We start from the raw sequence: 25,484 nt of genomic DNA, 5'->3' as shown, positions 1-25,484 counted from the left end.
CTCAGCCTTTGCAGGATTGGGACCTAAGCCTACTAGCCCCTACTAAACCAAAGCACCACAGCCCGCCACCATTTTAACTGATTTTTTAAATTAAAGAGACAACAACTGTCAAAAATAATTGAGAACATCCAGCTATTTTGTAATTTTTTTTTTCCTTCAGAAGTTGGATCATCCTGCCAGTTTGTCATTATTGCACAACTATGTAGATAAACCTAACAACGTTTTCTGGCAATGTGAAACTTTTGTTTGCAAGCAAAAATTCTCAGTTTACAAAAACAGTCACAGCAAATTCATTCCTGTTCTAAACCGTTTTAATTAAAATTAGAAAATCTGTAACTGCCAGGCACCACGCAGCTAATACATTCAATTTTCCTTAGCCTCCCAGTAACATGTTCCTCGAAGGTTGTGCTGTAAATTTTCCCTGTCAGCATAAAGAATAAATATAAAGTCACTCTTCAATATTTGAAGAGCTCTCAAATGAAAGTGTACTAAGAGTTATAACTTGTACTTACAAATTTGACAACAGAGCCTTGATTCAGATTTTGGCTTCCAAACTGCCATTGAACTGCACTACCATCATCCATGTGACAATTAGACATGCATGAACATGTCAAGTATAAGTCCCATTCCCTGATGTTTAAGTCTAGAGGCTGGTCTACACTGGGGAGCAGGGGGGTCGATCTAAGATACGCAACTTCAGCTACGTGAATAGCGTAGCTGAAGTCGAAGTATCTTAGATTGATTTACCTCTCGTCCTCAAGGCGCGGGATTGACGTCCGTGGCTCCCCCGTCGACTCCGCTACCGCCATTCGCGCTGGTGGAGTTCCAGCGTCGACGGGAGCGTGTTCGGGGATTGATATATCGCATCTAGATGAGATGCAATATATTGATCCCTGAGAAATCAATAGCTACCCACCGATATGGCAGGTAGTCTAGACATACCCTAGGTGCAGAACTTGTGTACGCTGTGAGTTGGGGGAAGGGCCCTTCTGACATCACACACACCAATGACAGCAGGAAAAAGGACTTTCTGCAACTAAAGGATACATGATCATGTCACTAGTCACTACCATGAACAGCTAGCACACCCAGGAAGTCATAGTTGTGTCTGCTGTAGGAATCTCAAGCATGCAGCCATCTTGCTTAAAAAAAAAAAAGAAAAATCAGATACCATGCAACTCATTTTCAAGAGTGCTAAGCACTTACAACTCCACCAAAAGTCAACAAGAACTGAAGGTTTTCAGTAGTTCTGAAAGTCAGGCTGGTATCACGTTCTTTGGTTTTAAAAACTACCGAGACAAGTGTTCCAACATAATCTCAGGTACACCTGGGTGTCTAAGCTGTGCTGCAAGCCTAGGTGTCTAAGATGCTGCAAACAGTGCATATTATCCAGAAAGCAACTTTATGGCAGAATTAAGGTGGGGGCAAGGAAGGGAGGGCATACCTCTATTTATTTTAATAATGCTCTTTAATACTCTAGGCTCCTCCTATATTCAAACATTTAAGATCCTGCAATATTACTGAATTGCCCTTACATCAGTACCAAAAGCCTGCGATGTAATCTTTAATACACGTCCCCTACCTACTCAATACATACTACCTGTCTTCTTTTATGTGCCAGCTCATTCATCCACACCTACCCCAAAAGTGCCCTTCTTTTCCTGCACTATAGCATTCCACTTGTATCTCAGCTGTAGAGCATGGTTACACCAGCAACAAATTGCATCTTCAGGCCAATCACATTCTCATCTCCCTTACATGCCCCATGAGTATTAAGATCATATCTAAATCATTGTACAATACTTTATATGGCTGACATGATCATGAGGTGCCCTGATAGAACATTTAGAGTGTGGACACCCAGGAGTCAAGGAGTCAGTTTAGTGAAAAGTTTACAACTCCTATCAAACAAAGGTATGACAAAAGACAAAAAGGTACTACAGGCTTGTCTACATTTACAGTGATGCTGTTGTGCTTAGTGAAGATACTACAGCATAGATATTCCACCTCCCCAAGAGGCAGTAAACTTTGTAGATGGGAGAAGCCCTCCCATTGCCATAGTGCTGCCTATACCAGGAGTTAGGCTGGTATAACTACATCGGTCAGAGGTGTGGATTTTCCACACTCCCGAGCAATGTAATTAAACCAGCATAAATCGGTAGCGTACACCAAGCCTATGTCCATCAAAACTACTTCCTAGCATTGCCAGAAGCCATGCCCCTGGCTAGTTACATTTTCTTCAGTATCATTTAGGAGACAGAGCAAGCAGTATTATGGAAGAGTGATGGGTCAGCAAAAAGAATACATACCCACAGTTATGTGACTTTCCTTGTACTTATATTTGTTTGCTCTACTAAATGTATTAAATGTATTCAATTATAAATCAAACATCTTTACTGCAATAGCCTCCAACAAGCACATGGCATGCTGCCATGTGTATTTACATCGCTGTATAACAATCAAATGCCAAATAGTGCTTTTCATAAAGAAAAACGAATGATTCCATACATTTAACATGTCCTTTTATTGGCTATTCTGTGCAATAATATTCTTGTTTATACTCTAAGCAGTGCTTGTTAATCTCTCTGTATAAGTACAATTCTACTGATGTATTCCCACCACTCAGAATAACTCCCTTCCAAAAGAAAGGAAGAAAGAAATTCACACTCATTATCATCATTATTCTGAAGCTGAATTTTAAACCTCAAAAATGGAGAGCAAAGGTCTGCACAACAAACTTGTTAAAGACCATTGTTTCCGATTTATTTCTAGAGAGAAGGTGCTCGCTTTTGCCTTTGGCAAGATATAGATGGGGAAGCAGGGCCCCATCTCTTGCAGCTGAAGGAATCTGAGGTCTGTTTGGGAGTCTGCAGGTGCAAGGGAGATGACAGCAAAGCCTAAAGGCCTGTGCTGCTTCCTATGCATCTTGCCTATCATAAGAACAGCTCACAATAGGGCATGTTCAAGGAGCATCAATCACTCAATGGCTTAATCCAGAGAAGTCTGGATTAGCAGCTTTGACTCCCAGGTACAGTAATTCCGATTGTCAGCCGATAAAAGCAAATACACTCAGGTCTGCCTGGATAAGACTAAAGGTAACTTACTGCTTCCACACCAGCAGCCGAAGTCAGCTAGCTCGGCCCTATCTCAGATCGCTGCCTGAGAAAAACGACAGCCCCATGCTCACTCTGTGCTTATTCATCTGAAAACTGAACAAAGTAACATTTAAGTCTCTCTTCCATCCGGAGCAGAGCGGCTCTCTCACGCTCCGGGAACTCGCCAACACCCCCATTGTCTCGAAGGCTCCCTCGCAGCTTCCCCGGCCGTGATAAGATCATTGAGGAGGCTGGAGGAACAAAGGGCTTGAAGCTGCAGCAGCAGCCGGCGATCACAGGCAGGAATAAGCATGCTCAGTGCGAAGTCCTGAGCCGGGAAAACAAGGTGCCCATTTCCACCGCGCGCCGGAGTTGTTGTACAGGGCAGACGCTGTGGTCCAGGTTATGGACCCCCGCGCTGCCGAGCAATACATGAATGGCAGCAAAGGGGGCTGCTGGGGGGGGGGGGGACCGTCAGCGGCTGCTTCTCCCTCCCTCCAGCCCCGTCTCTGTACCTGATCCGGCTGCGCTCCTCCTTCCTTGGCCTGTCCTGCTTCAGCTGGACCCAGCTCGGGCTGCGGCGGGCTCCGGACGCGGGGGGCCAGGAATCCAGCAGCGGCGAGTCACGCCCTCATGTCGGCCAGCCTTGCACACCACCGGGCACTTCCTGCGCGACAAGAGAGCGAGAGAAAGCCCGCGGCTGGGGGCGTGCGGCCAGGAGGTTCCGCCGGCGGCACGAGCGCCCCTGCCATTGTCAGCCGCTGCCCGCAGACCCGCCCCAGCCGCGGGCAGCCGCCCGCGCCCCGCGCAGCTGCGCGGAACCCGTCAACCTCCGCTGCACCGGCTGCGCCGCGCGTGCTCGCTCCGCCAGCAACTGGGCTCCCGCACCCTCCCCCCCGCCGGGAACCAGCCCCGCTCCGCTGGCTGCGCCTTGCGCGCTGCCTGTGAAGTTTGCAACCGCTTCGTCTGCAAAGCTGCCCAGACAGAGCTGGAGTGGGGTAGGAATTGTTACGTCTGCACCGCGCCGGCTAGCTGCAGAGACAGGCTGATCGCCGCGCAGGGGGGAGCTCAAAGCGTACCGCTCCCGGTGGCCTCTGGCTGGTGGTGTCACGCCTCTGGGCGCTGATACTGGAAGGGATGGGGTGGCTACAGTTAATTGCTTTGCTGAAACAAAGGTAGGCTATAAAATGCGAACTTTCGCTGCAGCCAAAGGATGCACTAGCCAGCCATGCATATTTACTGCATGCTGGCTGATAACGGTCTCTGCTCACTGACTTTCGCCATCCATCAGTCATGCTCACTCACACATAAGCCCATACCATCGCCACAGCTCTTAAAAAACATTACAGGGCTAGCCAAGCATGGGCCTTGGGTGGAGTGGGGCATATTGCAACTTCTAATGGAGCCTTCACTAGCGTATGGCAAATTAAAGCGTGTGTACTTAATGCCGGGTCCAGCAGGTCCAGAGGGATAGCCAAGCTAGACTGACCCTTAGGCCCCATCTACACGACGCGTGAAATTCGATTTAGATACGCAATTTCAGCTACGGGAATGCGTAGCTGAAATCGATATCTAAAATCGAGTTACTCACCCGTCTTACCGGCGCGAATCGATGTGCGCGGTCGCAAAGTCGAATCCGGAACTCCGTTTGTTTTGGTGAGTTCCGGAATCGATGTAAGCGCGCTCTGGGTTCGATATATCCCCGTCTAGACGAGACGCGATATATCGAACCCAAGCTTTCGATTTTAACGCGCCGAAATGGCGCGTCGTATAGACGTGGCCTTAGGTTAACTCCTTTCTGAAATCAGCCAAATCTGAAGAATGAAAAAATGATGATTCAAGCAGATGTTGTTTATGACCGCCCAGTTCTTTGGGAATGCTGTGACAAGGCCCATAGTCTTTTCTGATAATTAACCTTTAATCTTATTATTCTGCATCGACTGCTCAATGCGGAAGCAGTGTCAGTCAGAGGAGTGAAGTTCTGGAACAGCCTTCCGAGGGAGTAGTGGGGCAAAAGACATATCTGGCTTTAAGACTAAGCTTGATAAGTTTATGGAAGGGATATATGATAGGATAGTTTAAGTTTGGCAATTATCTGGATTATCAGCAGATAGGTCTGCTCAATAGTCTGCGATGGGATTTTGGATGGGATGGGATCAGAGTTACTGCAGAGAATTCTTTCCTGACTACTGGCTGGGGAGCCTTGCCCACATGCTCAGGGTTTAGCATGAATGGCAGCAAGGGGGCTGCTTGGGAGGAGGGGGGGAGACCGTCATGAACTGACATGCTCACCTCCAGAAAACACCATCCTAGCCACCATGGTGTGAAGCTCTCTACACAAACATCCACACACAGATGGAATACAAGCTGTCAGGAACAGTCTCTCTGATGATGCCACAGCACAACTGGCTGCTGAGCTCTGTGCCTTTATCCTCACACACAACTATTTCAATTTGATGACAATATATATCTCCAAGATCAGTAGCACCGCTATGGGCACCCGCATGGCCCACAATTATCAATATTTTATGGCCACCTGGAACAACGCTTCCTCAGCTCTCGTCCACTCACGCCCCTTCTCTACCTACGCTACATTGATGACATCATCATCTGGACCCATGGGAAGGAGACTCTGGAAAATTCCACCACACATTTCAACAGCTTCCACCCACCATCAACCTCAGCCTGGACCAATCTACACGGGAGGTCACTTCCTAGACACCACGGTGCAAATAAGTGATGATCACATTAACACCACCTATACCGAAACCTGCCGACCGCTATGCCTACCTTCATGCCTCAGCTTCCATCCCGGGCACATCACACGATCCGTTATCTACAGCTAAGCACTGAGGTACAACGCATCTGCTCTAACCTCAGACAGAGACCAATACCTACAAAATCTTCACCAAGCATTCTCAAACTACAATACCAGCATGAGGAAATGAGGAAACAGATCAACAGAGCCAGACGTGTACCCAGAAGCCTCCTACTGCAAGACAAACCGAGAAAGAAAACAGGACTCCACTGGCCATCATACAGTCCCCAGCTAAAACCCCTCAACGCATCATCAGGATCTACAACCCATCCTGGCCAGTGATCCCACACTTTCACAGGCCTTGGGGGCAGGCCAGTCCTCGCCCACAGACAACCTGAAACATATTCTGACCAGTAACTGTACACCGCACATAGTAACTCTAGCTCAGGAACCAATCCATGCAACAAACCCCGATGCCAACTCTGCCCACATATCTACACCAGCGACACCATCACAGGACACCATCACAGGACCACACCATCACCGGTTCATAGACCTGCACATCCACCAATGTAATATACGCCATCATATGCCAGCAATGCCCTCTGCTATGTACATCGGCCAAACTGGACAGTCTCTACGGAAAAGGATAAATGAACACAAATCAGATATTAGAATGGCAATATACAGAAACCTGTAGGAGAACACTTCAACCTCCCTGGCACACAATAGCAGATCTTAGGTGGCCATCCTGCAGCAAAAAAACTTCAGGACCAGACTTCAAAGAGAAACTGCTGAGCTTCAGTTCATCTGCAAATTTGACACCATCAGCTCAGGATTAAACAATGACTGAATGGCTTGCCAACTACAGAACCAGTTTCTCCTCCTTGGTTTTCACACCTCAACTGCTAGAACAGGGCCTCATCCTTCCTGATTGAACTAACCTCGTTATCTCTAGCTTGTTTGAATATATATATAAAAAAAAAATTCCCCTCTCACCCCTATGGTGGTATGTGTCTTCCTCAACTCGGGTCCTCTACCAGAGGCCTGGGAGTTTGAGGTTCTGCGCAGTATCTTAGCTGTTCTAGCACTGCACTCTTCTGACAGAGAGCTCTGATGTTGTTCCTGGATCTGTTGGAGCCACTCACCAGCTTAGGAGCACAGCCCCGAGGGCTCCTACCACCACTGGGACCACTTTGGCCTTCACTTTCCACATCCTCTCTAGTTCCTCTTTCAGCCCTGGTACTTCTCCAGCTTCTCATATTCCTTCTTCCTGATGTTGCTGTCACTTGGCACTGCTATATTATCACCACCGCTGTCTTCTGCTCCTTGTCTATTACCACGATGTCTGGTTGATTGGCCAGTACCTGCCTGTCCGTCTGGATCTGGAAGTCCCACAGAATCTTAGCCCTGCTATTCTCCACAACCTTCTGCGGAATCTCCATCTGGTCTTGGAGGGTCTAGCCCATCCGCTGTGCAGATGTCCTGTACACAATGCCAGCCACTTGGTTGTGCCGTTCAGTGTATGCTGTTCCTGCCTGCATCTTACATCCTGCCACTATGTGTTGGACTGTCTCTGAGGCCTCTCTGCACAGTCTGCACCTTGGGTCCTCTTTAGTGTGGTAGACCCCTGCTTCAATGGATCTGGTGCTCAGTGCTGTTCCTGTGCTGCTATGATCAGTGCCTCAGTGCTGTCTTTTAGTCCAGCCCTTTCCAGCCACTGGTAGGATTTCCCAATGTCAGCCACCTCAGCTATCTGTCGATGGTACAGACCTGCATGGGATATATATATCCCATGCATATACACATACCTGTCCTGTGAAATTTCCACTACATGCATCTGACGAAGTGGGTATTCACCCACGAAAGCTCATGCTCCAAAACGTCTGTTAGTCTATAAGGTGCCACAGGACTCTTTGCTGCTTTTACAGATCCAGACTAACATGGCTACCCCTCTGATACTCTACAGTTGGAAATATCCCAAAAATAGCTATTCCAGAATAAGTCTCAATATAGGGCCATTAAATATACATTCTGGAATAGCTACTTTGATACCTTTCCAAGTACGGGAGCATCCTCACCCTTGCTGCTTCAAGAGTACAGCAAGAAGCCTGACCACAACAATCGCCATCTGCAAATAATCCCATGAATCTTGGGTGTCAGTTCAAAAGTGCCTTATTTTTTAAAAAATTATGAACTGGCCTAGTCTTAATCCCAGCCTTCTCTAGAACCTCCCCCAGTATTGTCAATCCCAAGCATTCAAAAACCACAAAGACAGGCCCCCAAAATATGAGGGTCTTTTTAAAATATAAAAACACATTTTGGGTTATTTGTCATCACATGTTTGAGGCTTTAGGATACAACCATGATAGCTAGAAACATATTTTTATTTTAAAATGAAAGGTGAAAGTCTCATGTAAGCAGGACCTGAGCCTTTAGGAAAAATACTAAAAATATGGTGATAAAAAAAAAATCAAATTCCTTTTTCCATATTGTCAAGATAGGTGGAACAGCCTTTTCTGAAGTTCCTGCCACTAAAGTACATCTACACTGGCTAGGTATGCTGATGTAGCTACACCAGCACAACCCCGTACTGTAGATTAAGACCTGATCTGTACCTAAAACTTACATAGACCTAGCTACATTGCTCAGGGCTGTGAAAAATTTCATGCCCTGTGACACAGTTAGGTCAAACTAACCCCAGTTTACATGCAGCAAAGTCAAGGGAAGAATTTTTCCATCAACCTAGCTTCCACCCTCGGATAGATTTACAGCAAAGATAAAAATCCTGTTCATTGCTGTAGGAAGTGTCCACACTATAGCAGCATCGCTTGCAGCTGTGCTGCTGTAGTGCGTGTAATACAGACATCCCTAAGAAGTACCTTCCTGAACCTGTAAACCTTAGCCTCTCCATTTTATTTCAAACCCTATATGAAGACTTTTCTCCTTTGTTTATACCTTTTTTGTTCTTCCCCCTGCACCTGTCTAAACTTCAAATTTAGATTGCTGAGCAACATAGTTATGTCAATGTGAAAAATTCACATGCCTTAGTGTCATGCTCTGACAACTTAACCTCCAGTGTAATGCTTCTATCACTCTAGGTGCTGCCACTGGAGGTGGATTATCTACGGGGAAGGGGGAGAGATCTCTTCTGTTGCTGTAGGAAGCATCTACAGCACCAGTGGCATAGCTACAGTGCTCTAGCTGTGCTGCTGTAGTGTGCATAGCACAGACACAGGCTCAGTCTTATGGACAACTGTTTTAAATGTAATCCAGCAAAGCCATGTCTTAGTTACATAACCATCTGCTGTAATATAGGAAACAAAACACACTGGTATTGTGGATGGTCAGTACGCAGGCCACTATAAAATAAGTGTATGTTTTAAGTTTGTGTGATATCCATTTTTCTCCCTGTCATTCCTTCTCTGTTCTCTCAGGCCCCTCAACATTGGGAAAGTTTTTAAAAATGTGCACTGGTGTACCTACATCTCTACAGCATAGCCAGCCCTTCAGTGCTTCTGGCATGTCATGTGACCTCCAAATACCCATTTCCTATATAAACACTGCCTATATGTGGAATACATACACCTGTCCTCATTCTTTCATTAGTCATCAAATCCTTTTATTTTTTCTGTTTGCTATGTAAATAATCATTACTAACAATCCCTGTACCAGGTGTAGTAACTGATTTTTCAAACACCGATGAGGCCATTTTAGGAGAGAGCAGGGAGAGAACAGTTCATTTTTGTGGGGAAGGTGTGAAGCTTCCAAAAACACTTTAAAAATTAAAGGTAACAATTTGAAAGCAAATTTCAACAGGTCTTCCATCTGTCTGAGTCACCCACCAATGCTTGTTATTTTTCAATCATTTAAAAAAATGCTGGTTTCCTGTCCAGTTTCTGTATGAAAGATCCACACAGACAGGGAAAACTCACTGGATCTATAGGAGGAAACAATGAAAGTGACTATTAACACAGTGTTGTCAAACACACAAAGTAACCAAACTGGAAAGGACTTTTGTCCCCCTCTAGTCTCACAAGGTATGTCTACACTGCAATTAAATGCCCACGACTGACCCCCATCAGCTGACTCAGGCTCGTGGGGTTATAGAATTGGGGTGTAGACATTTTCCAGACCAAGCCCAAATGTCTACACCACAATTTTACAGCCTCAGCCCGAGTCCGCTGACTGGAGTCAACAATGAGTGTTTAATTGCAGTGTAGACATATGCTGAGTTGAAAGAATCTTAGGTGTTAACTTGTAACAATAAGAGGGTCACATAGTTTGTTTCTTCTGTTGGCAGAACTCACAGCACACAACATGGGTTCCTTGTAATTTTCCATTCCCCTTCAAGCTCCCTCTTTTGCCACCTGCCCATCCCACTCTATTCCAAAGACTCCCTATAAACCTGACCCCATGCCAGGAGTTCTGCATTCCACCTCTTTCCTCTGATGCCAAGGACTCTGGGTGCTTATGTCTCCTTCCGCCCAGGCCGGGGTTCCCTAGTCTTCCTCTGCCAGGCATTTTGTGGGTTCGTCTATTCCTCACACAGGGTCCCTGTGGTCCATCATTCTTATTTATTCTTTCTCTCCCTGGGAGATAAGTCATTCAGAGTGTCACCTACTATTTTAAACTGCATTGGGAGGATTGTTTGGAAGGCTTTAGTGGCTGCGATCAGCCAGTTCTTTAAACTATAGGCAATTACGGAAGCTGCTAACCAGATGCCAATGGTTCCATGTCCCCAACCCCCTTTTGGTTTATCATCACATTACACCCCAAACTGAAAAGTTCGGTGCAAGACTACACAGACTTGGTCAAGTGGCAGGTAAAAATATTTTCAGATAAATATGATTGCCTTTGAAGCAGCCCTTAAAATGAGGGTGGGAGGAAAATGAATGGAATGCTTGGGAGAGGTGGTAAATGTAAGTTCTGAAACCTGCAATCCTCTCTCTATCCACAGAAAAAATACAGAGGGATAGCAGCTCTGAATACTGCCCCAACGGTGTTTCAACTCTGGCCTGGTCTGTGCACCCATAGTGCCAGTTTAACTGAACAGGCAATTTTAAATTGATGTAATTAAATGGTGCAAAGCTCTGTGGGGATACTACATTTGATTTAAACCTGGTTTATATTGATTTAGCTTGCATCAGGAAATTTACAGGCACATTCTATATCAATATAATAAGTCTGAAACTGATCCGTTTGCATCTACACCATGCATTATTACATCAGTTTTTAAATGGATTTTAGTTAAACTGGTGCAACTTGCGTGTTTGGATAGTGCCTTAGGCACAAAGACCTTATTTCCAATTATGAGATTATGTTCAGTCTAAAAAACAGAATCCCCACACCTTTCACTTGCAGAATGGTATGATCTAGCCTTTTAGATTTACTCGTGTTTCTCTTGTCAGATTGGTGCCTGTTATCTCCTCTACCTGCCACACTTCATACTGTTTCCAATCTTCTTTGTCTTCATTTACTAACAATCCTTATTTTCCTGTAACTCAAGACTAGTCTACAAATAGAATTTGTACTGATTTCAAGTCTTATTTTAAAATAGATTTTATTACAGTGGTGTAAATCTCTGTTGTGGACAATCTTAAATTGCTTTGAGTGCCTTGGATTGATCTATCTCAAGTCAGCAACAATTAATCCCTTACCAAATTAACAAAAACAATTTACATGTGTCCACAAAATTTTAAATAATAAAGATTTAAAACTCTTGTTACAGAAGGCCAGTTTCAGATCTCCCTGACTCCATGACCCACTCTCCCAAATATGTGCTAGTCCAAGAGACGTCTAATGCTTTTTACATCCATTCCCCCATTTCAGGTGTTACTTTTTTCTGTTCTTGTATCGTACAACCCATCCTTACTCCGTTTTCACTTTGTATTTCAGACAGAGTAAATGACTAGAATCACATCTTTTGAAGTAGAGAAATAAGTATGAGACACGAAGATGTGTTTGTACTACAAGAGATTTGGGTATTTTTGAAGGACCAGCATTATCAAACCTATTCTCTATCTTCCACTATCATATATGCAGACAAGATAAAATATTGAATAGGCCTGGTATAGATTATGGAACAAGTACCTAAAATAAAAAACTTTTAAAGAGAAAAAAATGCCTCAAAGGTTTCATGTTTCTTTCTTTAGCGGTCTTCCAGTTTGAGAAGGCTTGGGATTTATTTTAAAAAAGGAAAAGGAGCATGCATATACAAGTTTCTGGATCGCAGTCATTGTGAGGAACTCTGTGTATAGGCTTCTGCTTTTGTATTTTTAAACCTCAGTTAGATTAAGCGTGACGTCTGGTTCTTCTCTGCATCTTTGATTAAGACAATTGCTAATTTATGTGGAAAGTGTAGCCATACTGGTGCTTGTGGGGGCAGGAGGGGAAGTAGACAGGCGAGAGAATGTAAAACTTTTCACTGGTCTGGACCAACAAGTCAACTTTTAATATACAAACTGTCAGACTAAAAGGATTGTTGACTTCCTTTTGGCAATTTGTGCAAAAAGCACTAGCTATAATGTGTAAGTTGGTGGACATGTTTGAATCATTAGGGGAGGTTTGTATTAGTACAGTACAGAGAGATTTATTAATAATAATAGTGTCAAAAGTTGCATCAATGCAAGGCACTGTAATCAGAATCAAACAATATTTTTGCACATAATACTGATACCCACAGATGAAACCTTTGACCTGAAAGCTTAATTTACAATCCGTTTATGCATTATTTGCCGATCAGCATACTGGACGTAGACAGAAACAATTAGCATAACAAACATTTAAGAAATACAACTTGAAATATACACACAAACGTTACATTAAAGATCTCTATTAAGTTATCAGCCCTCTTCTAACTTTAAAGGATTGCTTTCTCTCTCACACCTCACTTCAGTAATTCTGCACAAGAGATCATCCAATTATTCAGGTGCTTTACCCTGGGGTCTACCTCTTACCAATTGCTACTAGTGGAAAAGTTTCCCTTCTTCCCCATCTTGAGGTCTGTGTCTACAGCTGGCCTTAAAGAACAGGCATTAAAAAAAAAAAAAAAAAAAAAAAAAAAAAAAAAAAAAAAGAGTGTGGTGTAGTGGATTAATTTCTACTTATAACCATGGCTTTGTACTTGTTGCCCAGAGGCCCACTGGTGGTTCACTACTCTGTGTCAGCAACTTGTCAGGCCTGACATACTCAATACATCTAACAGAGTTGTCATCAAAAGGTGGCACGTAATGTACCATTGAAAAACACACAACTCACTGACCAGTAATATTATTGTGTGGTGTACAAATAGGTAACATGGGAAAAACATGCTGACACTATGTTTTTAAAGCACCCTACCCAGAATGTGATTCTGCCTGCTTGCATGTGTCTTCAGGGTAAACTGAGAGTCATTGGAAATGCATTTACGTAAACAGTAAACAAAGCCATCAACCTAACATGGGAAGGAACCAGCATTAAGTCTTCTCCAGACCACATGGTGTTTCTTCCCAGCAGGAGAAAAGGAACTTAATCTGAATATGCATTTCAAAGGTTTACTGGTCTATAAAGAAGGGATCTGTACCTTAAATAATATGCAATTGAATTCACTGATTGTATACAACTGTACTGTATTATAAAAGCGTATCGAGTAAGGTCTCTTCTGACAGCCTGTGACACACTTGTGATCGATGTCATTGTGATATGTATGTATTTACACAATGTGAAGAATTATAGATACTCCATGATGTTATGCTTTAAAGTCTGTGACTAAACACAGGGAGAAAATGATTTTCTCCCAGACAGGGGGGAAGGTAACTATCTACATTTCTCTACTGTAAGTTAAGCAATGTGGAATAAAACCAACGGAAGCCCTATTTACATACAAATCAGCAGAGGAAGGGGAAGTCCACAAGAAGGGAAGAACAGCAGGAAGCCTTCCACGCTTTTGAAACAGACAATGAATTTTGGGTGATACAAGGGGGAGCAAAAAGATGTTTGAGTTACCACTTGAGGGATTCAAGGGGCTGGAACTCTTGAAATCAAAGGACACTGGGTCCTTCAACCAAGAGGGTTAACGTTTCTGGGAACTAAGTTTATATAAGAAACCTACTTAGGCAAATGAAATTAGTTTCAGTCTTAAAAGCGTATTTTTTTCTTTTGTTTGCTTATAACTCTTTCCTTATAGTTGGTATCACTTAAATCTATGACTTTTTGTTTAATAAACTTGTTTCACTTTTACTATAAACCAATTCAGTTGTGTGATTGAAATAAGAGTGCTTGTCAAACACCAGTTAAATTAATAAGCTGCAGCATATTGACTAACAACCTCTGTGAGCAGTCCAGGAGAGAGCTGGACACTAAAGAGGTAGACAATTTGGGGGAAATTCGGGACTGGGGGGATGTTGGGGTCACTCTGCAAAAAGTAACTAGGTGGTGAAGCCAGGGTGGGACCTGCATACTTGTAATATTATTGGCAGTTGGCATCAGGGCTTTTAGCCACAGCAGTATAGCACTGAAGGCACCCAGAGTTACAGAACAGGCAATGACAACCTCTTGCTGGTCTGCTGTGAACCCCAAAATGTCACAATACTGTATAACTTTCCTATGACTGCAGAGATCATCTTGCAGAAAGCTAAGTTCTTAAAACAACACTGACTCAGCACTGCTTTTAATAAATGTGAAATCTGGCCTATCACCATTCGGGTTTTACAGCACTAGAGGAAGTTCTAAGCCAAGGTTCCTGTAGAAAACAAAAGTCACCTTCTATGGAGAAACCCACTGAGAGTACGTCTTTACTCCAGAGTTAACCCAGGCTCTTGCCTGAGTTTTAGCCCAAACTCTCCCCCTTCCTGCCACACAGAAAAACCTCAAGCTGCATTTGGAGGTTCTTTAAGCCTTGGCTAATTTACATGGCTATCGGGGTGGGTCAAAGCTCAAATTCCATTTTAACTAGGGGTATGGCTACACTTGCAGCAGTACAGTGCTGGGAGTTACAGCTGTCTTCGTACAGCTGTGTAGGGAAAGTGCTGCAGTATGGCCACACTGACAGCTACCAGCGCTGCAGTGTGGCCACATTTGCAGCGCTGTTGGGAGTGGCTGAACAGGCATTCTGGGATACCTCCGAATACCTCTGGAGGCCAATTTCAGCGCTTTTGGCGGCCCCACTGGCGGAGCAGCGCTGCATCACCTGCGCGGCAATCGTTATACCCCTGGCAGAGCAGGAGTACAGCCAGCGCTGCAGCCAGGGAGATGCAGCGCTGTATGTGCCTTGCAAGTGTGGACCGTGAGTAAGTTGCAGCACTGTAAACCCACCACCAGTGCTGCAACTCCAGTGTAGCCAAGCCCTAGGACTGCAACATGTCCTCGTTGAAGCGCAGACACAGGCAAAAGCCACTGAAATGCTGAAAGTCTTCCAGTGTCTTCCCACAATTGGGCCTTGGCTACACTGGCACTTTACAGCACTGCAACTTTCTCACTCAGGGGTGTGAAAAAACACCCTCCTGAGCACAGCAAGTTACAGCGCTGTAAAGCGCCAGTGTAAACAGTGCCCCAGCCCAGCGCTGTAAGCTAATCCCCACAGGGAGGTGGAGTACCTGCAGCGCTGGGAGAACTCTCTCCCAGCGCTGGCGGCGCGACCACACTCGCACTTCAAAGCGCTGCCACAGGAGCGCTCCCGCAGCAGCACTGTACAGCTGCAAGTGTAGCCATAGCCTTAGTTGTGGATGCCCCAGCACAAAGAACAACAGGATACGCCCCATGGATATGCAGAAAACAGGGATCCACTAACATGGGTAGGGCTTTGCTGTGAGAATGCTCCCACCTGGGCTAAGCTAACTTGGGTGCCAAGCATCCAGGTACCTGTGCAGTGAAGGTATACCCTTAAAGGCAATCTGAAAAAAACAAAAATCAGACTGTGTTCTTTTGTTTGTTTCTTTATGGTGCCTAAAGAAGGCCTAAGGTTTTAACTTTACTTCTTTCTTTACATTGGAAGTCTAGGTCTCACTAGTCTTGAGAACCAGTAGGGAGATAACATGAAGACAGCAAAACCTGAGCAATTGAGATGGAAACAGATTTTTATTCAGATTGTTTCAAACTCAGATTGGGGTTGTTTTTACCCTTTTTAATTCAAATGTCAGGAAAAAAAAAAAAAAACACAGTTGGAAGAGAAACTCTGTTAAAGTGTGAAACATCTCCTCTTCAACTGAGGGCTGAGAAAACTCCCACTTCACTTCTCTGGTCCTCCAAAGAGACCCCCCAACAAAACAAGGAATGACCAGGCCTGATACTTCTAAGATGGAAAACAAAACAAAAACAGCCTTACACTTTTCAAGCAGTAAAAGAGGTCACAGGCTCTACTGTCTCACCTTTAATACAAAATGCTGGACTACACAGAACCACGTGTCTGCTCCGCTCATCTTTTCTACTGCTAGTTTTCCTACTGCATTCAGCCTGCTAATTTCCTCATTCCCCTCTCGAATATTGTTTCCAAAAAGAGCATTTTGTTCAAGACGGGGGTGGCAAATGTTCGCCATCCTCCTCTAGTGTAGTAGTGCTTTGTACCACAGTTGTCCCTTAAAAGTGGAGTAGCACAAATTGTCCCCTTATATGGAACATTACTTTGGTGGCTAAGAGGGGAGCACAAGCAGAAAGAGAAAGTTGTAGACAGTAACAGCATTAAAGAATGTATCAGCACAATATTTTCATAGCTTCATTCACACAGATAAGATGAAAAGGACAGAAATGAAACTCTCTCTCTTTGTACAGCGGCAACAAGCAGGTGCTTGATGCAGTGATACCACTTTAATAGCACCGCTTTTCTTCCTTAAAGATGAGTGAAATAGATACTTTGCTTGTTAGATTGCAAAAGACAAATCTACTCCCACAGAAGGAATATATTTTTAGGCCCAGGGCATTTCTGGAGATGCTAAATCAGGGTCCTATAAAACAGTCTTCTCTGTTTCAGGAAAGAGATGGGAAACCAGTTTGCAAGACTGGAAGAATACAAAGAAATTGCAAAAGAGCTTTGATTCCTTTCATGAAAGAAAGTTTCAGCAATAAGCTGTTAAAATTAACGATGTGGAAATGAGTGTTACTTGTTGACTGTGTTACAAAAATGCCAATCTGACTTGTGACGCACTTTGCTTTTGAACAGGTCAAAAAAACAACAAGATGATTCTCAGCTAGTTGAAAGTGGAGAATGCTGGCTTTGTTCTTTAGTAAACTTGTATGGAGTCTCTGAAAAAGTTTTGTTTGGCAATCAGTGCCTATTCTTGCTAAGTGGAGAAGAGAAAACTGCACCCATTTTACTCAGCCCAAGAGATTTTGAGCCAACTCTATCCCTGGTGTAATTCTGATAGAGTCAAAGGAGTTGCACCATTGAAAAACGGGACCCAAAATGTTCTCAAGGTAGAAGCTGGTACAATAGTAGGTGTTACCTTGAGAGAGATGGGTGAGTGAGGCAAGAAGCACTTGTCACCATGAATAAACTGTGATATATTTATTTAAAACAACTAATCACAATTGGCTTTTCTGAGCCTAGTGCTGGAGGCCGCTAGATGCTAAAAAATGTCAGTCCAGTGTTCAAACTGGACTTAAAGGCCCACTCCTCCAAACAGTCACTAAAAACATGAGCCTGCAGAAGCCAACCAGTATGGCCAATAGTAAATTTTTGCAGATCCAGTCCTAAGACTATGATGCCAAATATCAGAGGGGTAGCCGTGTTAGTCTGGATCTGTAAAAGCAGCAGAGAATCCTGTGGCACCTTATAGACTAACAGATGTTTTGGAGCGTGAGCTTTCGTGGGTGAATACCCACTTCGTCAGACGCAGGTAGTGGAAATTTCCAGGGCAGGTATATATATATGCTAGCAAGCAAGCTAGAGATAACGAGGTTAGTTCAATCAGGGAGGATGAGGCCCTGTTCTAGCAGTAGAGGTGTGAAAACCAAGGAGGAGAAACTGGTTCTGTAATTGGCAAGCCATTCACAGTCTTTGTTTAGTCCAGAGCTGATGGTGTCAAATTTGCAGATGAACTGAAGCTCAGCAGTTTCTCTTTGAAGTCTGGTCCTGAAGTTTTTTTGCTGCAGGATGGCCACCTTAAGGTCTGCTATAGTGTGGCCAGGGAGGTTGAAGTGCTCTCCTACAGGTTTTTGTATATTGCCATTCCTGATATCTGATTTGTGTCCATTTATCCTTTTCCGTAGTGACTGTCCAGTTTGGCCGATGTACATAGCAGAGGGGCATTGCTGGCATATGATGGCGTATATTACATTGGTGGATGTGCAGGTGAATGAACCAGTGATGGTATGGCTGATCTGGTTAGGTCCTGTGATGGTGTCGCTGGTGTAGATATGTGGCAGAGTTGGCATCGAGGTTTGTTGCATGGATTGGTTCCTGAGCTAGAGTTACTATGGTACGGTGTGCAGTTGCTGGTGAGAATACGTTTCAGGTTGGCAGGTTGTCTGTGGGCAAGGATTGGCCTGCCACCCAAGACCTGTGAAAGTGTGGGATCATTGTCCAGGATGGGTTGTAGATCCCTGATGATGCGTTGGAGGGGTTTTAGCTGGGGGCTGTATGTGATGGCCAGTGGAGTCCTGTTGGTTCTTTCTTGGTTTGTCTTGCAGTAGGAGGCTTCTGGTACACGTCTGGCTCTGTTGATCTGTTTCCTAATTTCCTCGTGCGGGTATTGTAGTTTTGAGAATGCTTGGTGGAGATTTTGTAGGTGTTGGTCTCTGTCTGAGGGGTTAGAGCAGATGCGGTTGTACCTCAGTGCTTGGCTGTAGACAATGGATCGTGTGATGTGCCCGGGATGGAAGCTGGAGGCATGAAGGTAGGCATAGCGGTCGGTAGGTTTTCGGTATAGGGTGATGTTAATGTGACCATCACTTATTTGCACCGTGGTGTCTAGAAAGTGGACCTCCCGTGTAGATTGGTCCAGGCTGAGGTTGATGGTGGGTGGAAGTTGTTGAAATCATGGTGGAATTTTTCTAGAGTCTCCTTCCCATGGGTCCAGATGATGAAGATGTCATCAATGTAGCGTAGGTAGAGAAGGGGCTGAGTGGACGAGAGCTGAGGAAGCGTTGTTCCAGGTCAGCCATAAAATATTGGCATATTGTGGGCCATGCGGGTGCCCATAGCAGTGCCACTGATCTGGTGATATATATTGTCATCAAAACTTGAAATAGTTGTATGTGAGTATAAAGGCACAGAGCTCAGCAGCCAGTTGTGCTGTGGCATCATCAGGGATACTGTTCCTGACAGCTTGTATTCCATCTGTGTGTGGGATGTTTGTGTAGAGAGCCTCTACATCCATGGTGGCTAGGATGGTGTTTTCTGGGAGTGACCAATGCATTGTAGTTTCCTCAGGAAATCAGTGGTGTCACGGAGATAGCTGGGTAGTGTTGGTGGCATAGGGTCTGAGTAGAGAGTCCACATATCCAGACAGTCCTTCAGTGAGAGTGCCAATGCCCGAGATGATGGGTGTCCAGGATTTCCGGGTTTGTGGATCTTGGGTAGTAGATAGAATAACTCTGGTCGGGGCTCTAAGGGTATGCTGATTTGTTCCGGTGTTAGTTTAGGGAGTGTCCTGAGTAGATGGTGCAGTTTCTTAGTGTATTCCTCAGTGGGATCTGAGGGAAGTGGCCTGTAGAATTTGGTATTGGAGAGTTGTCTGGTGCCTCCTTTTGGTAGTCAGACCTCTTCATGATGACAACAACACCTCCTTTATCAGCCTCTTTGATGATAATGTCAGGGTGGTTTCTGAGGCTGTGGATGGCATTGCGTTCTGCACGACTTAGGTTATGAGGCAAGCGGTTGTTTTTTTTCCACAATTTCTGCCTGTGCACGTCGGCGGAAGCATTCAATGTATAGGTCCAGACTGTCATTTCGACCTCAGGAGTCCATGTGGAGTTCTTCTTCTTGTGCTGTTGGTGGGAGGGTACCTGTGTATCAGTGCACTGTTCAGTGTTGTCCTGGAAGTATTCTTTGAGTCGTAGATGGCAAAAGTAGGCTTCCAGATCACCACAGAACTGTATCATGTTGGTGGGGGTGGCAGGGAAAAAAGAGAGTCCCCGAGATAGGATAGACTTTTCTTCTGGGCTAAGTGTGTAGTTGGATAGATTGACGATATTGCTGGGTGGGTTAGGGGTATTGCGGTGGTGTCCCCATGTGGCAGGTAGGAGTTTAGACAGCTTACAGTCCTTTTTCCTTTGTAGAGAGGTGAAGTGAGTGCTGTAGATCTCCTGTCTTATTTTAGTGAAGTCCGTTTTTATGGAAGTTTGGTTATTAACGAAAGTCTCCAGGTTGGAGAGCTCTATTTTTACAGGGAAGCAGACCCATGAGACTACATGTGTGAAAAAATTACATACCTCCAAATGTTTTTGCAGGATTGGGTCCAAAGCGTGTAACACAGTTTTTAGTCTGCTTTGCCAAAGAAACACTTTCACATAGTTTAAAATCTATAAAAAAAGAGTCTACGAGTCTTAATAAAAACCAAGACTTTGTGGGGGTGGGGGGTTTGTGTTTGGTTAGTTTTTGTATTTTCTAAACACTTCACTGGGGGGAAAAAATTGTTTTGATGCAAGCCTCCCCCTGCAATGTTTGGCATTGTGGTAATATAGCAGAATCAGGGAAATGGAACTGAATAGAAACAAAAAGGTAGTCTAGTTTCACAGTTGAAAGAAATACAAAAATAAACAGCCTAAATTGCGAAAAGATCATTTAAAAAAAATATTACTACTCAAGTGCATTATTAGTAATGCTACAAATTGTTTGTAAAACTATGTGAAAACAAGAAGCAACTGCAAGAAGACAAGGAACTTACAGAACATTTGTAATTGTCAATTATCTCTTTAACAGAAGAAGACCTTATACTCTTTGTATTTTACAAAAAAACATTTTGATTGAATAATCAGGTGTTCCCTTTCGTTAGTATGTATCTTGGAAACTGGTTTAGAGTTTATTTCTCTGAGCTCCCACACTGCTTGCATGACAAAGTAAGCCACATTTCAGCAAGATGTCTGTCTCCAGCACTAGGCTCTAATTAAGAACTTTAATCCTCAAAACATTGTCTAATCCTTAGAGATTAGCCAGGGTCCCTTGGATTAAGACTAGCCAATTCCACTGTGGTTGAGAGAGGTACAACAGAAAGAAGGACCATTTGCAGCCACTTGGGATGAGGCACTGACTCAGGTTTCTTGGTCACCCCGCACCCACTGCCAGATTGCAAGAGGAGGAAATGACACAGCAACAGACGGGGTCAGGAAAGGGGGAAGAACCAGCTACTGACACAGGGCCTGATCCAAAGCCCTCTGAAGTCAACTCCCACTATATTCAGAGTAGGCTTTGAATCAGCACCATAATACAGAGCAGGGGACAAGGCTTCGAGGAATGGGGCTAGAGGGAGAACAAACTTCAGTTGAGAATTTTCAGGACAATCACACTACTGGATTAAAGCAAGCAACATCTATCATATTTATTCATGGTTACAAGTGCTCCTAGAACCTATGTCTAGTTTCAGAGCCAGTGCTGGCCCACGGGGGGCCTAAACAGGAATTCTCCCCCATGCACACACACAACACATACTAATAACATGGGGGGTAGGGGGCAGCTTGAGCTGCTTGGGGCCCTAAGGAATTGCTTAGTCTACTTATGCCGAGCGCGAGCTCTGGCTAGTTTTCTCTGACTGCTGCCATGCATTCCATTTCTTAATCTCCTGCATTTGGAAGCACTTCCCACAATACCATTAGTTTTTTGTGACTCACCAGAAATGGAATTAGGAAAGATGCCCAGAAAGAAGATGTATAATTGGCATATCTCCTGGTTGTTACCCACTTCTAGTGGAAAGAAAAACACTTTTCTGAAGTCAGAGGAAAGTGAGCTGGATGTGCTCTCAGTAAAGCTGGTGCCTCCACTAAGTGGCATGTGTCACACACAAGTAAAACGTTTAGCAAGGCTAAACAATGCAGTACCATGGAGGAACCAGATTTTGCATATTCCAATGAGTTATAGTAGTGCTATGTTTGATATTTAATTTTTTTTATGTGCATGTCTGACTACTTTAACTTACCCCGCTCTTAACATGGTCATTACAGGAACAGGCTTGTTCCCATCAATATTACCTTTATGTGGCAGTAGCATGCAATGTTTCTCTACGTTATTATTAGTGTTGTTGCTTTACTACACCTCCTCTGGGTCTGTAAACATTACACAGACAGTTGTCCCACTTCTAAACGGATTTTGGAACTCCCATCAAATACACAGCATCATGTTCTGGAGATTATGAATCTGTTTTATACTGTGCCATCCTCCATCCCACCCTGTATAGTCAACGTAATTTTTGTCTCCTTACCAAAGCAATTTTGACAGCAGAGAAGAGTATCTGTTCAGACATTCCTTGTTTGTTACATGCCAAGATCTAGGACAAATACTGTATTATTTTAATATTAACACTTTAATTCTGTACAGTGGACTCTGCTGAGAATTGGCAGATATCATAAAGGCACATAAAATATCATCAAAATAACTTACTCTCAGGCCAAGGCCTTGTAAGTCAAGTTTAATCAGACAATACAAGGTTTACAGCCAAGTTATAAATCCCTGAGAATAGATCTAATTCACAGCACCTCACTGTTGGCCTCAGAGTGAAGCCTGGTGTACTGATCCAAGATCAGCAGTGAATAAATAACGTAACATGAATTGCTGTTCACTGTTGAAGCCCTTAATTTAGTCATGAAGAAAATGAATGTAGACCCACTGGAAAAGCAGAAACACAGTTAACAGATATGAAACTAGGTCACCTTTAGCTTGTGAAGTAAAGAGGGCTAAAATGTATTTGATAGGTTACACTGGGGGACCAGGATCTTGGCAGCATCCTATCAGATTTTACTTTTCAGAAGCGCAACGTCCCCTGTCCACTTAGCAGTTGCTTATCGTTCAGCTTCATAGATAATTTCTTTTCTATCTTTAATGCTACCAGAGCTGATGGTCATAACCCTGTTTGCATGGCACGGAAATTAAGCCTTCCCTAAATATATTTTAAGAGCGAGAGAGAGACCACCACCATTGACAACAATGAGCAGCAACATGTACCACAAACCGGTGCTGAAGATAATTTAGCTGCTGCTAGAGACAGGAAAAAACAAACATTATAAAAAGCATTCCTAAGACTTGGTTTTATCAAGCGATAGGTCAATCACCTAGAGAAGACCAGGCTGAAGAGTCAATTACTGGCTGTCATAGGCTTACCGTGTGACCTTGGACTTCAGTTCACACATTCGTAGGACAGGGATAATAAAAATTCTTTAACTTGGAGAGGGGTTTCAAGGATTAATAGAAAATGCTCTGAGATTCCCATATAACAGACACTACAGAAGTGTTATTGTACTGCCATTTACCAGCAAGGATACCTAAAAAAGCAGTGGAATAAAGACGGTTCATTGACCAAAAGTCTGTCTGTGCTGATGTAGGAAATGTTATAATAAATTTACGTAGCAAACATTACATAGGTTAAAGCCCTTTATCTGTGCCTAGTGCAACATCAAGAAAATATTTGACTCCATAGAAAAAACACAAATAATCAGTGGTTGCACACTGATTTCATAATGCAATATGGCAAAAGAGAGGGTCCAGAAAGAGACGGATTTTTTAACTGGAGTAAACTTCCATACCCAAGGCTTGCTTCAGTATCATACTCTGGCATGCAATGCTTCATGCATGTGTGCACGCACACACGCACATACACACAGTAAAAATATGAAACAGATTTTAAAAAGGAAAATATCTCTGGATGAATTATAATATTCTTCCTGTCACTGCAAAGCTAGTTACCCTTTCAGTTTCCACTAGCCGGTATTCCAAGTGTTTACGCATACCTCTGTTGCCAGGGGAAGGCAGAGCTACTTTTATGAGGGTGGGTATTTATAACGATTAATCTGGGGACACTATTCCTGCCTGCTTCAGTTCACTTTGCTAGTACTGGACAAATTCTAAGCTCTCCTTATCTAAAAGGGTCTCCGAGCCAACATAAATATGGACTTTTGCAATTATCTGAAAACACCAGGGTGGCAAGATACGCTCAGTTTTCCTGCAGCGGTATTGATCGCAATCGGACATGGGCTCTGGCCGTAACACGCCCGGGCCAGCCTCTGGGGCTGCCCGGTCAGTCAGAGCAGACACGATCCCTCACTGGGAGACAGCTACATCATTTTTATTCTTAGCATTTCCTGTAACCGGCGGTCTGTTGCATAAGAAAGAGCCACTGAGCTGGGTTTCACCTTAGCGGAGCTACAGCCGCTGGGTAAGACCGATCCACTTGCAGACGCAGCTGGAGGGACGAAGCAGGGAAGGAGAAAGGCGAGGGGTAGCGCCGCTGTCCGGGAACCGTGACGCTCCCCCAAGAAGCCGGATTCTCCCCCTAACCCCGAGAAGCTCCAGGACGGGGGATCCCTGCTGGCACCGATCCCCCCGTACCAGGCTGCAGCAGCCTCCCTGCCCGGGGGCCTCCACTGTCCGCACCACCCCGGCTGCAGCTCCCTGCCCGGGGCCCCCGGGGCTGTAGTAACAAACCTTGGCAGAGGGCGCGGCAGGCAGCTGGGCGCAGCCGCACGGCGAATCACTCCGGCGGGGCGGCCATGGGGGCGACTCGGGGGCTCCCGGCGACTAGCAGCGCCCTGCAGCCCGCGCCGCGCAGCCACACGCCACGCAGCGGCACATGGCTCTGCTCGGAACAGGTCCGGCCCGGCCGCTGGGGCACCAACCAATGGCCCCCGCGGCAGCGCCCATGTGATCGCCAGTCCCCGCCCCTCCCCGCTGCGCTGCACCTCGGCGCTGCCAAGGCTCAGGTGTTGCAGGGCCGCTCGCTACAGGTGCCTGCGACCCTCCCTGGCTGCAGGACCCGGGCCGCCCCGCATGGGGGTGGAGGGAAGAGAGAGCAATAGTTTCCCCCCCATGGGGTGTTTTCCGCCTGCTTCTAGGTCCGCTGCTTGCAGGATCTCCACAGCTGCTGCCGTTCCAGCCTCACGCTGCCCTGACAGCCCGGCCCAAGTTCCCAGGCCCCCTTACGAGCCCAGCTTCCCCACGGTGCGGGGCACTGGGACTTTGGGCAAGTTACCTAATACCGCTGTGTCCAGTTGGTGGTCTCTGACACGAGGAAGAGCGACAGAGGAACCGTCGAGCACCCCAAAGGGAAGGGCAAAGTCTTAGTGATTAACAACTCCATGGCCACTCAGGACTTCGTAAATGTCACTGTGTTAAACATGTTGGCCATGTGAGGCTGCCTGGCAATACCGAGAATGGATTTCAGATCCTCTGTTCCAAAACCGCAGGCACAGCTTTCACTGCAGGAGAATGGTTTTTCGCTGTATGGGGCATAGGACACACAGCCAAGCACTCTGGACTCTACGTAGGCAGTGGAATATGTGTACCCCCCCACACAAAATTCATTATAGTTTTATTATAAGAACATGGCAAGAATCTCAGTGCTCTGAGAACTCTGTCCCAAGTCCTGAAGGTTATTAACTCTGGGTACATGACTAGTCCCATTGAAAATAATATCATTGACTCATATATCTAAAATTAAATATGTTCATAAATGTTTGCAGGATGGAGGCCTATAATTCTTATTAGCTCTTTTAATGTTTTTCCTTTAAGTCAA

At 44.8% G+C, this 25,484-nt stretch overlaps 1 protein-coding gene across 3 annotated transcripts in view; it reads right to left on the bottom strand.

The window, feature by feature from the left end:
• Positions 1 to 24,559, bottom strand: part of LRRC8D (leucine rich repeat containing 8 VRAC subunit D) — an 85,797-nt gene extending 61,238 nt beyond the window's left edge. Inside the window, exons 1-3 of one of the 3 annotated variants that reach the window (XM_075067782.1) lie at positions 24,398 to 24,559; positions 3,611 to 3,762; positions 3,105 to 3,209 (exon numbers count right to left, since the gene is read on the bottom strand). The gene's annotated coding sequence lies outside the window, so the exon portion shown is untranslated. The remainder of the gene's footprint in view (positions 1 to 3,104; positions 3,210 to 3,610; positions 3,763 to 24,397) is intronic. The other 2 variants (XM_075067783.1, XM_032778542.2) reach the window with 2 other exon arrangements.
• Between the last annotated feature and the right edge of the window lie 925 nt (positions 24,560 to 25,484).

The sequence above is a fragment of the Chelonoidis abingdonii genome, chromosome 7, assembly GCF_003597395.2.
Source record: "Chelonoidis abingdonii isolate Lonesome George chromosome 7, CheloAbing_2.0, whole genome shotgun sequence".
NCBI classification, from domain to species: domain Eukaryota; kingdom Metazoa; phylum Chordata; order Testudines; family Testudinidae; genus Chelonoidis; species Chelonoidis abingdonii.
This window is presented reverse-complemented; position numbering and strand designations above follow the sequence as displayed.